Source organism: Onychostruthus taczanowskii, unplaced genomic scaffold (assembly GCF_017590055.1).
Source record: "Onychostruthus taczanowskii isolate IOZ18803 unplaced genomic scaffold, ASM1759005v1 scaffold23, whole genome shotgun sequence".
Taxonomy (NCBI): domain Eukaryota; kingdom Metazoa; phylum Chordata; class Aves; order Passeriformes; family Passeridae; genus Onychostruthus; species Onychostruthus taczanowskii.
In genome coordinates this window covers 12095929-12110543 of record NW_024499573.1, presented here as the reverse complement: position 1 = coordinate 12110543, position 14615 = coordinate 12095929, and the positions used below count along the sequence as shown (strand labels likewise).

At 37.6% G+C, this 14615-nt stretch overlaps 1 protein-coding gene across 3 annotated transcripts in view; it reads right to left on the bottom strand.

The window, feature by feature from the left end:
* Positions 1-14615, bottom strand: part of CADPS2 (calcium dependent secretion activator 2) — a 280371-nt gene that overhangs the window by 174413 nt on the left and 91343 nt on the right. The gene's annotated exons all lie outside the window — the stretch shown is intronic.

Below are 14615 nucleotides of genomic sequence, written 5' to 3'. Positions count from 1 at the left end.
TTATATTAATTAATTAAATTATTTTAAAAAATAATTCAACTTGCCAAAAACAACACTGAAAACTATAAAATTTTAAAATATAGACTTTTTTTTTAATCAACCAGAGGATGGATCTTTAGGCAATTTCCAAAATAATCAAAGCTGAGAATTTAATATGGCCTTTCCTTACATTCAAGTTTGGAAAATAAAGTATATGCATTTTGCGTTTTCAGCACTGGTTAAAATGTCTCTCCTGATTCATTTTTTCAGGGACTTCCAATACCAAAATCCCAAGCAAAACCTACAAAAAGACTTGAAAATGAACAGAAAAGGAAGTACATGCAATATTCATGCTAGTCACCATGTACTCAGAGGGAAGAGCTAACATAAATCCACTCCATCCAGCACATGTACACAGGTCAAACTTTCACTGTACATTGCCAATACTGCAAATGGTAAGACATTTGAAGAAAGAAATACAAACCATGTATTAATGAGGAAATCTCTATCAAGAAAGAGTTTATTTAATACTGTGAGGTGCAGCTGTACACTGCAACTTCAGTCAATAACTGCTTCCCTATCAATCATCTTTCCTACTTGACTGCTATTAACCTTTCAGAGAAACTGTAAGTAGTGGAAAACCTTTTATTAACAGTGAACTTGGTTAACCTCGCCAGACAACCTTGGCCTTTATTGTATGTCCCAAATGTCATGTGACATTTAATATTCTTCTTCTTAATATTACCATTACTGAAGAAAACTAAAAAATAAATTAACAGTTCAAAATTTATTCTAGACCAAATTAAAATGTAGTCTTCAATATTTTATTGCATATTTTGATCTACAGAGTTGAACTGGTATTTTTGAACAGGACACTTGGAAAAGTAATGCAAATGTTCTTGCAAAGTTAAGAATGAGATTTTTGTTGGTCTATTTGGATTTGTACAGGACCCCAGCACCATTTTTGTCTATGAGAACTGAAAAGAAACTATAGCTTCCCAACCAGGATTTTCACTAATTTATAGGCATGGTCCTTTCCACAACAGTCATATAATTGCTCTGCATTGATTGCCCAAATAAAACATATATTTTATAGGACTGTTCGTGTTCTGATAACCTAAATTCCAAGACTTGAGATCAGTTCCTTGTCTTGAAAAAATCATGGCAAGTAGTATGTAAACAAATAAAGATAATTCAATAATGCACACATATCACTGTTTTGCCTAGATACTGGGATAATACCATTTGAAGAAAGTCTGCTAAGACCTCATATTTGCAAAGAAAAAAAATCACTACCTCCATACTGAGTCTGCTACTAGTTTTAACTCTGACTTGATGAAAAGATAAAAGTTGATGCTTTATTTGGTTCACAGAAACTGTTAATTATGCAATGTGAACATTCAGTGATAAAGATACTCTGACCTAGATACAGATATTTTAAATATTTATTTATTCACAGCAGTCTGTTTAGGCAACAAGGAGAGAAAAATGAGACAGCATATACTCAGACATCTAATGGTCTTTAGCTAGAGTGTCTGTAAGTATTACAGACTACTTAGCCTTGGAATCATTATAACACTTGGACATTACTACCAGCAGATTGTGAAAGGGGGGAAAAAGCCCAAATAAAAAACAAATTTGAAAAAGAAAATGACAACATTAAATTCCCCCAGAATTTGGTCCATATAGACCAGAATTGTGGGACAGCAGAAGAGATTATTTGGGTAAAATGCTGAGGCCTGGCTTCTCTCCAAAGCAAACATCCCTAATAATAGTTAGAGCCTGAGGAAATGTGTGGCATGCTATAAGGTACACCCAGGCAAAATCCTAGTAATGTCAAATTATGGACCTGCTCTCCAGCAACTTGTCCATACCTTTTTCAACCTCTGCCCTCATCACTCCCATGACAAAAGGTTTGGGAAGATCTCCCAAAGTTTTATACAGAAGCATTGCTTCCATTTTCTATCTCCTACAAATTTTCTTGACTGTCCTAGTTTCTGGTGGTGTGGCATGTATCAACTGAAGGTACACATTCACCTTATCCACTACCTTCATAACTTTGTAAACTTCAACCATACTCCTCCCTGTCAACCTTCTCAGCTGCAGACTGAAGAGTTTCAGCCCTTTCAGCCTCTCTGCAAAAGGCTGCTGTTCCATGATTTTCAATGCCACCCTCTAGTCCTCACCTCCCCTGTATCCTTCAGAGAGGGAGAAAAAAGCTGCACACAATACTGAATGCAAAGGCACAAGAAAGTTATATACAGCAGGAAAATGATGACACTGCTGTATAAAGAACTAATGATTTCACCACAGGGAAACCAAAGTGTCTTTCTGAGTTGTAATTGCCCATCCTCAGTTCAGCATCTTCTGGACATGGTTTATTTCTCCTCTGATGCAGCACCTTAGCTTAGCTACGTTAGAGCTACATGCAATCGCAACTTGTCACACTTCTGCCCATGCAGTTTTGTGAGATCCTCCTGGAGTTCCCTGCAGCTCAAGCAACATTAGAGTAGACAAAACATTTTCATCTCATCTGTAAGGTCAGGGATTTCTCTTACACTGCCTTTTCCAGGACACAATATATTGAATAAACAGGCAACAATTCTCCTAAACAGAGTGAACCAGTCAGAATAAACACTTAAACTCCATAGGAACCAATCAAAAGGAAAACATAAGAAACCTTTATTCAAAACCTCCTTTGAAAACATCAAGACTGTACCGTAAGAATACTGCTACTTAGACTTGGAGATTTACCACAGAGATTGTCATTCAGAAAAAGATGTCATGGGGTGATGAGGAGTCAGACCACCGGGTAGGTAGAGCAGCACTGTTTTTAAATAACAAATATAAGTATTAAACTGCACAATTAGATGTGATTAGAATCACATTAGGATTCAAATTACTGAATCAGTAGGTGATTATAGAGGAGAAAAAAGATGTCAGCACTGGTCAGAAGTGCCACTGGAAACAACTGAATTTTCTGCCTCTCTTTCTCTTGGCATTTGCAATGCAACAGATCAGCTGACAAAACCCAGGTTTACCCTTCTTACTGGCTCAACCTACAAATGTTTGGCCACCACTGCTAGACATGATGAAAACACAAAGAAAGCACATGTGACAGAAGGAAGGATAATAATGACAAGCTCTTACTATTTACAGATTTAGTCACAATAAATACTAAGAATACATCCTTCAGATAAATCCAGGATATGGATGCAAAGCATCATTTTTTATTAACAGAAATGAAAAAAAAAAAGTCTGCAATATGCCATACCATAAACATCTTAAATCTAAAGATATCTTGGTTTTCACATCTGCTTCTTGGAGTTGAGGGATACCATTAAGACGGACTTTTCACACTCATCACAGTGCTGCCTTCCACACTGTAAAGGTCAAACTCCTCAGTTGTTGCTAACTATGAAAATGCCTTCCACCCCAACTTTGCCACCAAAACTATGAATACAAAATAACTTATACTTTTTCACTCAAGTCTTTGTCTTCTTATTTGTATGAATGTTCTTCCTACACCTAGGCAGGGCAAAAAGCTTCAGAGCTATTTACAGAGCCTATTGAACCATCTAAGTAAAGTATCTTTTAAGTCAGAAATGTAGGGTCCCTAGGTAATCAATGGAGAGGTGGAAAAGCCCCCAGAGTTATTTAAAGTGCTTAAGCAGTTATCTGCACGCCTACCATGAATACTGTGGAAGCCCCAGCTGCACTGGTAATCTCTGGTGAGTAAGAGGATCAACGAAATGGGCGTTTTTATTCTCTCTCTCACCTTCCCCCAGACCCTGCTGAAATAGATACTGGCTGTCACCTTAAATACAACTTAGTTTCAGGTTCTGCCTAGGGAATACCCTCCCACACCCACCCTAGGAAGGAAGTGATGGGCCTTAAATGAGTTATGACTCACGTCCTGATCCTCCTTAGAAAAAGTCTTCCACCCTCCTCCTCTTCCACCACCTGCACAGAGATTACCATATCCAAGACAACGGAAAGATTAGCATGCAAACCTTGTCAGTATATGCATATTTATGTCCTAAAGTGGCTCACAGTGTTTTCTATTTTCCTGAAGTCATCTTTGCTTCCTAAGGAAATCCCCTCTCCTTCTGCTTACCCTACTCACTCTCCAAAAATATCATGCAAAATATTTTCTTGCCTTACTAATCACTGGTAAGAATTTCTCTGGGGTGTTGAAACCAAAGGGAATATACACAATTATGGCAATAAATGTTAATGAGAATTGCCTTAAGTAAGCAAAAGCACCTTGAATGTCATGTCAATATTTTTTCCAAATAATTAAATATTGTTGACTTTATTAGACAGACTTCAAGCTGACAAATTTCTGTAAATATGATGTGGAGAAGATGTGGAGAAGCTAGGTAATAGCAGAAATGGAATCCAATTTCCTCCCTTTCTGTTCTGCTTATTCTATAGCATAAGCTGGAGAATGTTCTGTATTTCCACCTATTTCTAGGGGTCAGTCATGGTGTGATGTATAGACACCTATCCACAAAATAAAAAATCCCAAATAGTTGAGCAAGGACTGAAGAATAGATTTAATCCAGAGGTTAATGTATGAGAAGGCAAACTTCAGATTTGTGTTGCACCTTAAGAATTTGACTTTGCCGTCTATGAAGGTTCTGATCTATGAAGTGAGGTCCAAAAGACAACAGTTTTTAGAGCACTTCAGCCTAAAAATCTAGTTTAAAATCCTCCATGTTAGGTTAGCAATCCTGTCCACAATGACGTCTTTGCTTTCTTGCCACGCTGGATGTGTCATCCTGGACCATCTTCGTTGTCAGAGTCCTACAGTCACCTCTGACGTCAAGGTCATGTCACCGGTGCCCACACAGATTACGGGGCAGTTGCTGGAAGGCTACAAGGGCCTCAGGAATCTTTGTACCCTCACAGATGCAGGCTAGAAACAAGTATGAAGGTTTGGCCAGCAGATGGGAGCCTTTGTCCAAGAGAGGGTGAACTCAACCAATAACATTTTGCTTTGTCTTTCTTCTGATCCCACCCCCATGACCTGAAGTGTCCAACATGTACTTTTCCCACAACAAAACTCACTCATCCACTTCTGCAGTCAGTTTTCTAGAACAACTGCAGAGACAGGGAGACTTTCTCCTGCTGCTAGAGGTTATAAACTTCCAGCTTCTATTCTCCTGGAAACATGGAGATTGCTAACATCAAACACGTGTGAAAACACCAGTTTTCACAGAGAGTCTGCTATCCATCTTCAAGGCAAAGTAGTTACTCTAGTATGGTAAACATGGAATATCATTCAGAAAAGTTTTCCAAAGGAGGCATAGGTGTTTCAGGCAAGATTCTGCTGTCTCCAGCCCCCTGAGAAAAGACACAGTACAGTGAGAAGACTGTGCCAGATTGACTGGAACATGAGTTTACAGAGCTCCTAGGAATAAAACAAAGCTTCTCCAGAAATTGTGTATACCTTGGAGGCTCTCTCAGGCATGGTTCAGTACTATTTTCCCTCATTTACAGGAAGTTTAGTGTTCCCACATTAAAAAAACCTTGACACTGCATGACCAGTTAGGAAGACAGCTTATTCCAAGGTGGTATCAGGAGTGACTCTTCCCTTACATCATTTGCAAGGGGTAGTTCTCCTGCCATAGCCCCAGAGTGCTTGCCATACAACACCTCCTTTTAACATCAGCTACAAGTTGACATTTCTACTAAATACATAGCCTCAAAATTATTACAGAATTTTCCTGTTTGTAGCTAAAATGTCTGGAAATAAATTTATTTGTTCATTATCTCAAGAAACAGATTCCTATAAGGAAAAAGTACAGATGAATCCTATTTTTACTCTTCTCTTAATTTTTATCTTTTTTTTTTATCTTAGGTTGTAAACTTAGTCTGAGGGTTACTTTTTTTTTTTAATATCTACTCATGTTACTGACCAAGGTTATTTTAATTGGCCTGAGAATTTTTATATTATGCCTATAGCACTAAAATTAAGATAATTCACCTACGTACAGAAGACTTAGAGAAACAGGCACACCCTTGTAAACATTTCAGAAGCTGGAAATTATGAACATCTAACCACAAATCAGACAGCTTTGGCACAGACACCAGACTGAATCTGAACAACTATCCTTGAGGCTTGTAACACAAAATATGGGAAAAAATGAAAGTACAAGCAGCATCTCACAGGCAGTGTGATGGAGAGAATCTATGTGCTTTCAAGGTGAGAAGGTATCTGGGACAGACAGCCTGAAAGTTCAGAGATTGAGAGATTAGATCCTAGAGACCAGGACAGTCTCAGCAGAGAAGACAGCTGAAAAGGTGTCCTGAGAGCTCTCTCATTTTTAGGACAGGTACAGAAATACCTTCAGAGAGGACAAAAAAAAATAAACACATGAATTATCGCACATTAAAAGACAGCTGTAGATTTCACAGCCATTTAACATAAACAATTACTCTTGCAATAGGGCAGTCCATCATGTGTTATGGAGGTGCTATTACATTTCTATTTAAAATATCACAGAATAGGAAGGGTTAGAGAGGAAAAACCTCTGGAAATCTCTGGAAAACATCTAGTCCAACCTCCCTTCCAAGGCAGGGTCAAACCAAATGTGTCCGGATGGGACCTCCCTGAGCAGCCTTTTCTGATGGTCTGCCACTCTCAACATAAAGAAGTTCTTCCTGATAATGAGTTTACAGACAAAATATGTACCTATCATATATATATATATACACAGAGAGAGAGAGAGAGAGAGAGAGAGAGAAAGAGACAGCTCGTTTCCACATTGACCTGCATCTTTGCCTCTGGAGTGACTGGGGTGCAGGAATCCCTAAGGATCTTGTCCTGGCAACTATTTGCAAAGAAACTTCATCTGAAGAAGGAAGAGCTAAGAAGGTTCTCCCTCAAAAACTCAAAAAATGGGGGAAAAAAGCAGCTGAGCTTCAGAACAAAAAATTCACTACCAGTGAGCCAGAGAGAGAAACAGGGTCATTCTTATCCTGTGGCTTTTACACAGGAGTAGCCTCACAGTGGCTGCTGAAGACACCTCAGGATGAAAAATGCTGCAGACAAACAAGTGATTGTCTAAGCAAAACTTCTTTACTTCAGATTGATAAAGAGGAAATATAAAATACTATAATGCCATAAGAAGTACAGGTAACAAACTCATGCTAAGGGTCATTAACTTATTCAGCTTACTCACAGGGATTCATTCAAATGCACATATAAGCTAGCAGTCAGACACATTAATAAACTTAATCATCAGTCTGGAAATGTGGCTGTAAAAATGATTTGTTTTGTATTCACCTACCTGAAGACACAGAATCTCTCCTTAAAAAAGATGAAAAAATAAATTAATAATACAACAGCCTTTGGTAGAAAAGATTTATTTTCATTCCTTAATACTAAAGTAGACAAATTTTATTCTCATCTGGTAATATAAAACATGATGAGTCAAATGCACGGGTGATTTTAATATAAGTGCAAGTTAAATGCCGGATATATTTGGCTTTGAGTGTTCAGGCAAGCTTAACTCCCTTGGATCTAGAACTCAAGTGAATGTCAAAACACCATTAATTACTTCATTAAAGCTCCAAAAGAGTATTTAGGGGAAGAAACTCAGGCAAGATAAAATTAAAAGCTTAGAGGATCTCCTTTTATAAAGCCCAGAACAATTTCCTTATTTCTTTGTGCTAACACAGTCATTCTGCTGCTGCTCCTTCACACTGAATGTTTTGGCAGTCCTAGAAAACAAAGCAGCTTGAAAGACAGATCTGCAGCCAAAATCCCAGTGTCCATGATTTCCATCCTCAAAGAAGGCATAAGACAGAGCAGGGTAGATGGGTGATTGATTCTCAGCTTCTCTCTGCTGATTCCCAGCCAGGCCTCTCATGACAAGAGAGGTGATGCACAGAACAGGCCTACGAGGATGCCAATTCAGAAAACACAGGTAAATCCACTAGTCTATGAGTGTTGATACTCTCTCAGGCTACTAGAGACCCTAAAAGTCCAATTCCCTCATGCAGATGCAAAAGAGAAGCCACACAGGCATAAAGAGCTCTATGACAGAAAAATCCACACACAAATTTCATCTTAAAATTAAAAATGCAAAACTATCCTTCAGATTTTTTTCTTAATGCTTATACTGGACAAATAAAGCTTTGAACAGTTTCATTGTTTTCAAAAGAATCCACTTGTTTTTCTTTTAAATGTGTATGTCAAAGCCAATTTTCCTCATGGAATAGATGCATAAGAGGGATACTGCAATACCTCAAGTACTGACAAATGTATTAATGCTGCCAACATACCATTTTTCCCTGGTATTTTCTCAGTATTGCTTTAGCTACAACCAAAAATAATTCAAAGTATTTCACTATGTAGCTTGCATGGCTTCTAAACATTGTTCAGAGTCAGATACTTAAGCATGGTAAAAAGGTAACTTGCTTTTCTGAGGATGTTTTAATATTCTTTCCATCACTCTTCTATCATTAGAGTAAATGAGAACAAATCAACAACCTTTGGGCCAATCAGAGACTTTTTTCCCAAAGTAAACTCTGCCATTATAGAAAAAAACATTTGTTTACAGGAGCTAAAACACTCTCTCTCCAGCCTATTTAAATACCATCACTGCATGCTAACAGAACTGATGCCCCTGGGGTTACAAGACTTCCATTTTCTTCAGAACTCATGCTATTAAGTTGAAAATCTAAATTGGCCTGACAAACACCATTCATTTTAGCCCCGAAGTTCTACAAGAGGATTATAGAAGTAATCTTGGGAGGAATAGTTGAGGTTGCAGCACTATTTCCCAAAGCACTGAATTTTTTTGTCTTGAGCAAAACCTTTCCAAACCCTTTGAATGGAAGTACAATAGTAATGAATAATATCATTAAGAAAATATAATTACTGAAATAACTTCATATTAAAATCCTATATGCATGTAATCAAGAGTGACATCTCATGAATAAAAGGCAACATCCAAAATCCTGGAGGAAATTACAATTTATTTCTTCATTGAAATATTTTGTTTGAATTATTCTGCTCAAGAACACAGGGGCAGATCTTTCTTCCCCTTGAGGAGGGTAAAATCAATCAGAAAGCAAACTTTTTTTTTTTTTTTTCGGGAAGACAGCATGAAGGAATATATATTGTGGTATTTACAGGTACTAGAAACTAAAAGCAGACGTGTGAATAAGCCTGAAGTGTGGTTATTTGAATTTTTCTGCTATAAAAGGCATGAAACACTTTTCAGGTTGACACATTAATTTTAAAGGACTAGCTATTCTGTAAGGAAGGACACTGCTATTATCCCATGACAATGTGCAGAAACTTTCTAGACTCACATTAAGCATATAAAAATCCAGTCAACATTTGAATGCTAACTATAACTCTACAACAGCCTCCCACAGTCCCACAAAATCACTGCTTTTCTTCTCCCCAGACATCTCTCACACCACTGCAGTCCTTTCTGCCCACTGAGAGGCCTGACAGCTCCTACCCTGACTCCTGCCCTGTCTGCATCCACTCTGCAGTGTCTGCAAAAATGTCTCTTACCCAGAGAGCAAAAAACCCTGCCCTATGCTGGGGCTGTGCATCAGCTACCCAGCAGTAAACTCTTAGCAGGTAAGGCCTGAAAGTAGCAGCCCTCCTGTATAAAGCAGGTGATGAGAACAGGACTGTGGTGTGGGATTTTTTTTTTAAGGGCAATAGGGATATCTTGGACAAGGTAAAAGGACATTTTGAGCTCTATGGGATGTTTAAGACATCAGTGGATGTCTTAGCTAACACCTGATGTTTCCTTGAAAATACAGCAATGGACCTGGGCAATATTTTTCACTGGCCACTTTGCTGTGCAAGGTATAATTGTGCATGAAATGAAGTAAGGAATGACAGTCACTGGTGACCATCAGAAATACCATCAGAAATACACTGGCTTAACAGAAGCCCTGGTCTGTTATATCATCTCATAGACATCAGTGTCTTTTCTTGTGACTAAAAACCCTGCAGATATATATGTTTATGTGTTCTAGAATATACAGTCCAAACCAATTTTTTTTCCTGTGCCAGGCCTCAACTTAAAGAATAAATGAATCTGTTTAAATTTTGGTCTAAAAACTAAACCGAATCTTAGTACTTGTTTAATTACTCCAAGAAAAAGATAACCAACACTATACTGATACTTTCTGTACAAAGATTTCATTATTCTTTGTGCTTCATAAACTCATACTTGTCCTCATAACTTATATAGGGTATGAAAGTTGCTACAGAAAATATCCAGAAGTATGAGAAATTCTGAGTGAAATAACTCTACTATTTCTCATAATTTACCAAGGAAAGGATCAGAACGAAACACATGCAAAACTCACAAAGGTCTTGCTGTAAATTAAATTGCTCTTAATCTGACTTATTTACAAAACTACATCATTAACTAGACTTCAGAAAAGTACTGGGTGAAAGACTGCAATTGTATTGAGCACCATAAGCAGGCTTCAGTCAGGAGAAATTCCTGACAGAAACTACATTTAGAATTAAAAATAAAAATATTTATTATGGAAGAGACAATATAATCCATCATTCTCAATATTAGACACTTATAAAAAAAGTTATATCTTGCAAAAGCCAAAGAATCAGACATAATACAAGGATTTTAAGCAGATAATTATATCTTGTAGCAAAGCACAATCTAAAGCTATTTCCAAAAGAACTAGTTAGCAAATAATTCTTCTTAAGAATTGTTACATTATACTGACAGTTATTTACAGCTTGTTAGAAAACAGAATGCGATTTGCATTCTTTCATTATGAAAAGTATTGTTCTCTGCTCTGGGCACCCAAGAAGAGAATTTAGATCACTCAAAAAAGGCAACCCTATAAAGGCACTTTCAAAATAAAATAAACTCCTCCCTGGAATTACAATTTACCTGACAAAGAAATTCTGGTTCTGATGAAGTGGTGTAATAATAGTATATGACCACAAATCACTTTGAGTTTGACTTTCAGTTTGACTTACTGCAAAGTTATCTTCTGTATCAGTGAATAAAAAGAAAAAAAAAAAGGAAAAAACTATCATGTTTGATCTCTGTAAATCAAACTGAAACAGTTTGGCCAAGCATCTCAAACACAAGTCAAGGAGCTCACTAAGTCCCAGCTAACTGGCAATCATTTCTTTATCATATAACAGCTTGAGGCAACACAATGTAAATAAAAATCAGGTGAAAGTGTTAACATTTACAAAATTGAACCTTTTAATCACAAAGAGATGTGGGTGGTTAACAGCAGTTGCTGGCCATTCTCTAAATCGTGAAGTTGAAAACAAGACCACAGAAATCTTCACCACCCTAATGTGAACATCTTGTTAATGTTCACTACCTAAGTACAAGCTTAGGCATTTAGTGCATGTTAAAAGACTGTGAAAAAAAGTTCTTCTTCGAAGAAAATGCATAAAATTCTCATAGCTATGTGGACTCTGTCAGTGTCAGAGAGCTGATCTATCATTATCCACTTTATTTCTGATTAGGTTTTTCTGCTGGTTCTCACTGCTATCACACACACACAGGATGGAGAACGACAGCCAGTGTGGAGAGGCAGGCACCCACACCCAGCAGAACGGTCTGCTGGGCTGAGATACCCAGATACCAGTGGTTTAGGAGTTGAAGGGAATGCTCCATTTAGAACAGGCTGGGGAGCAGAAGCTGCTGAAATCCAATAAAAAGTTTCTAAATGCTGACGAACTCACAAGGAGGAGGCTGGCAGACAATACCTCCTACAGTTATACAGAGCACCCATGTCTGCTTAGCAGCCCTGTAGGAGCAGGATAATTTATTATTATCATCAACATTGTGTGACATTTTTCTGTTTCCTATTTCCAAAGGACTGGAAGGTATAAAAAATGGGGGAAAGAAAAAAGAGTTTTCTGCACAAATTAAAAGTGTACAGATTTGCTTTTAAGGGCAGCTGTTTCTCAGAGCTGGAAAATATACAGAATTTCATATATCTGATTCTCTGCTAGAAGCACAGCCTAGAAGCCAAACTAATCAAACCTCTATCAAAAATACAATTTTAACATCTATTTGGACTTGGACTTATCTCACTGCTCCCAGACACTATTGATTATCATTATCTGCATGTCTCTAGTATTCTAAACAGCAGCAGCAAAGGGAAATGAAAGTGAGCATTTCCAAACAAAGACAGATAGAGGCTTCTAGGGCAGAATGAAAACTGCTGGTGCTGACTGAAAACAGCACCTCAACTTCATCTCAACTTCTATAAATACACTGTCAATACAAAGGAATAAGATACCGCCTAAACTAAAATATTGTTAAAACTATAATGAGAAATAAGGGATTTCACCAAAGGAGAAAAGGTATTACATTATCAGAGACTGGTTGCTGTCTACACTGCACTTCTTGGCAAGGTTAGGTATGATTGTTGTCTTTTTCTTTCCAACAGACTTCTCCTCATAACTTTGGTCTATTATGTGCTTGACTGGACCACAGGAACAGGATATGAAAATTGTTGTTGGTAGCAACTCTGTTGGAGTACATAATGAAAGTTTTTGCTGTAGCAAAGTAACCTCATCCTTGCCTCAGAAAACTAAAATCTGCAGAAAGCTAGAACCCCAAACAAGGGTATAGCCTTGAAGCCTTCCCCCCTCCATTCTTTCCAGCTTGAAGTACATAGGTGCTCATGTATCTGCTCCTGAAGAAGCAGATTTTCATTACTTCCCATCCTCCAATACTTATATGAATCCAGGGTAAAAACTGTGTACTTCAGAGACCTGCACAGGAGATTTTACAGACTTCAGAGCTTAAAAGCAGGAAGAGCAAGAAAAGTGCCTTCTCTTAATCCCATTGAGTCATCTTTGCACACGTCAGGGTGGTCAATCTTTCTCCCTTCTTACCCACAACAAGGTTATTTTCTCTTTAATTTGCAAGTAAAAAATAAGAAAAGACAACCATTCCATGCTCACAATTCTACCATGTTGGAAGACAAAAATGAGCTACTGGGATGTTTCAGTCTCTCTATGGGTTATGGACCAAGAATTTAAGACAGAAAATTGTTGATATTTGCCAAACAGTTTTCATCCATCAAACTTTATACATATATGAACCAAAACAAAGAGGCCTTCAAGTATATGGATACAATAACCTAATGGATGTATCACCAAAACCACTTCTAGACTAAGGGAACAATTTTCCTGTTTAATTTCCTGTTCAGAGTTCTACAGGTCACACTTTTTTATGTCACTCTAGTCCAATGCAGACTAACAGCAGATTTTGACCACCCACAACAATGTACAAGGCAAGACTCAGCAATCACCAGACACCAGAGGAGAGAAGAATCCATATTGAGTTTCTACTATAAGTAACAAGTATCTACTTGGCAAAAAATAGTGATTTTTTTCATGTTTTCAGATAATGGAAGAGGTTAGCCGTAAGGTTTGCACAATCTGTCTCCATTCTTAGAAGTTTTAAGACATGCCTGGTAAAGCCCTCACTAATTTAATCTGTCCTCACAGCTGACCCTGCTCTGAGCAGGAAGCTGGACTGAATGACCACTGGAGGACTTATTCAAACTGCCTCCCATGCCTCTATGTTCTATTGTATATAAAACCCTCCCAAAATTAAGCAGAATTATTCCCCCAGATTTCAATGCTTCTTCATCTTATTATCAACCCACATATCCCAGATGTTTACTAATTTACCTGACAATTTAGAGGCAAAAGGAAAAAAGAGGGGACAAATAGGAAAAAGAAGAAGGAATACTTTCTTTTAATTCAAAACACTGCTCATAATTTGATGCAGCAGAAGTGTTACATACTGCAGATGTTTCAATCATATAACAGATACATGATTTCATGCTACACTAACACATATAATTTGTTCCTATATTAAGATGGCCTATAACTACAAACCAGCCTTCAGCATAATATATGAGAAACACTTTAGCTGTAATCTAGTTGACTATTTTATAGACAGTGTAAGAAGCTATGTGATCCTAGTTTAAATGCTTCATCTATGCCGCTTGGTTGTGAGACTAGCAAAAATACCGTATTTTTCTTCAGGTTTTTCCTCCTTAGGTAAATGTTAATTTACACTTCCATCACTATGAACACTGGTCAATAAAATATTTTTACAGACCAAATATATTGCTGATTAGTAGGAGATTATACACATAAATCTACATATGACTGTTGAATGGACTGTCTTGGCCTCAGTAATTTACAAGAAAAATAATTTATCCAACAAAACAACAATGCAGAAATGTGAAAATTAGCTTTGTAGAGGATGCTTGAATGGAAGCACATTTAGTTCTAACACACAAACCTTCTAGACACTGGATGTCCAACAGGAGCCTGAATCACCTATCATCAATTTATGGCAGCAAATTTCTTTTAAAGATTAACACACAGAAATGCATGTGCATGCATATGTAATTTATCAGAGGGTATGCAGGTGTACACACCATGGCACATTCTTCAGAATCACTCAAATGGTGTGAGCTGTGACACTGTGAAAGGAGACCCCTGTAGGATAAGTACCACATTCTCTGCATATCCTTTATCCCAGTGCTCAGCAGCAACCAGATCCTGCAAAGATTCCTTGCTGAGCAGTCTCATCTCCTTGCAGAAATGTACCTAAAATTGAACG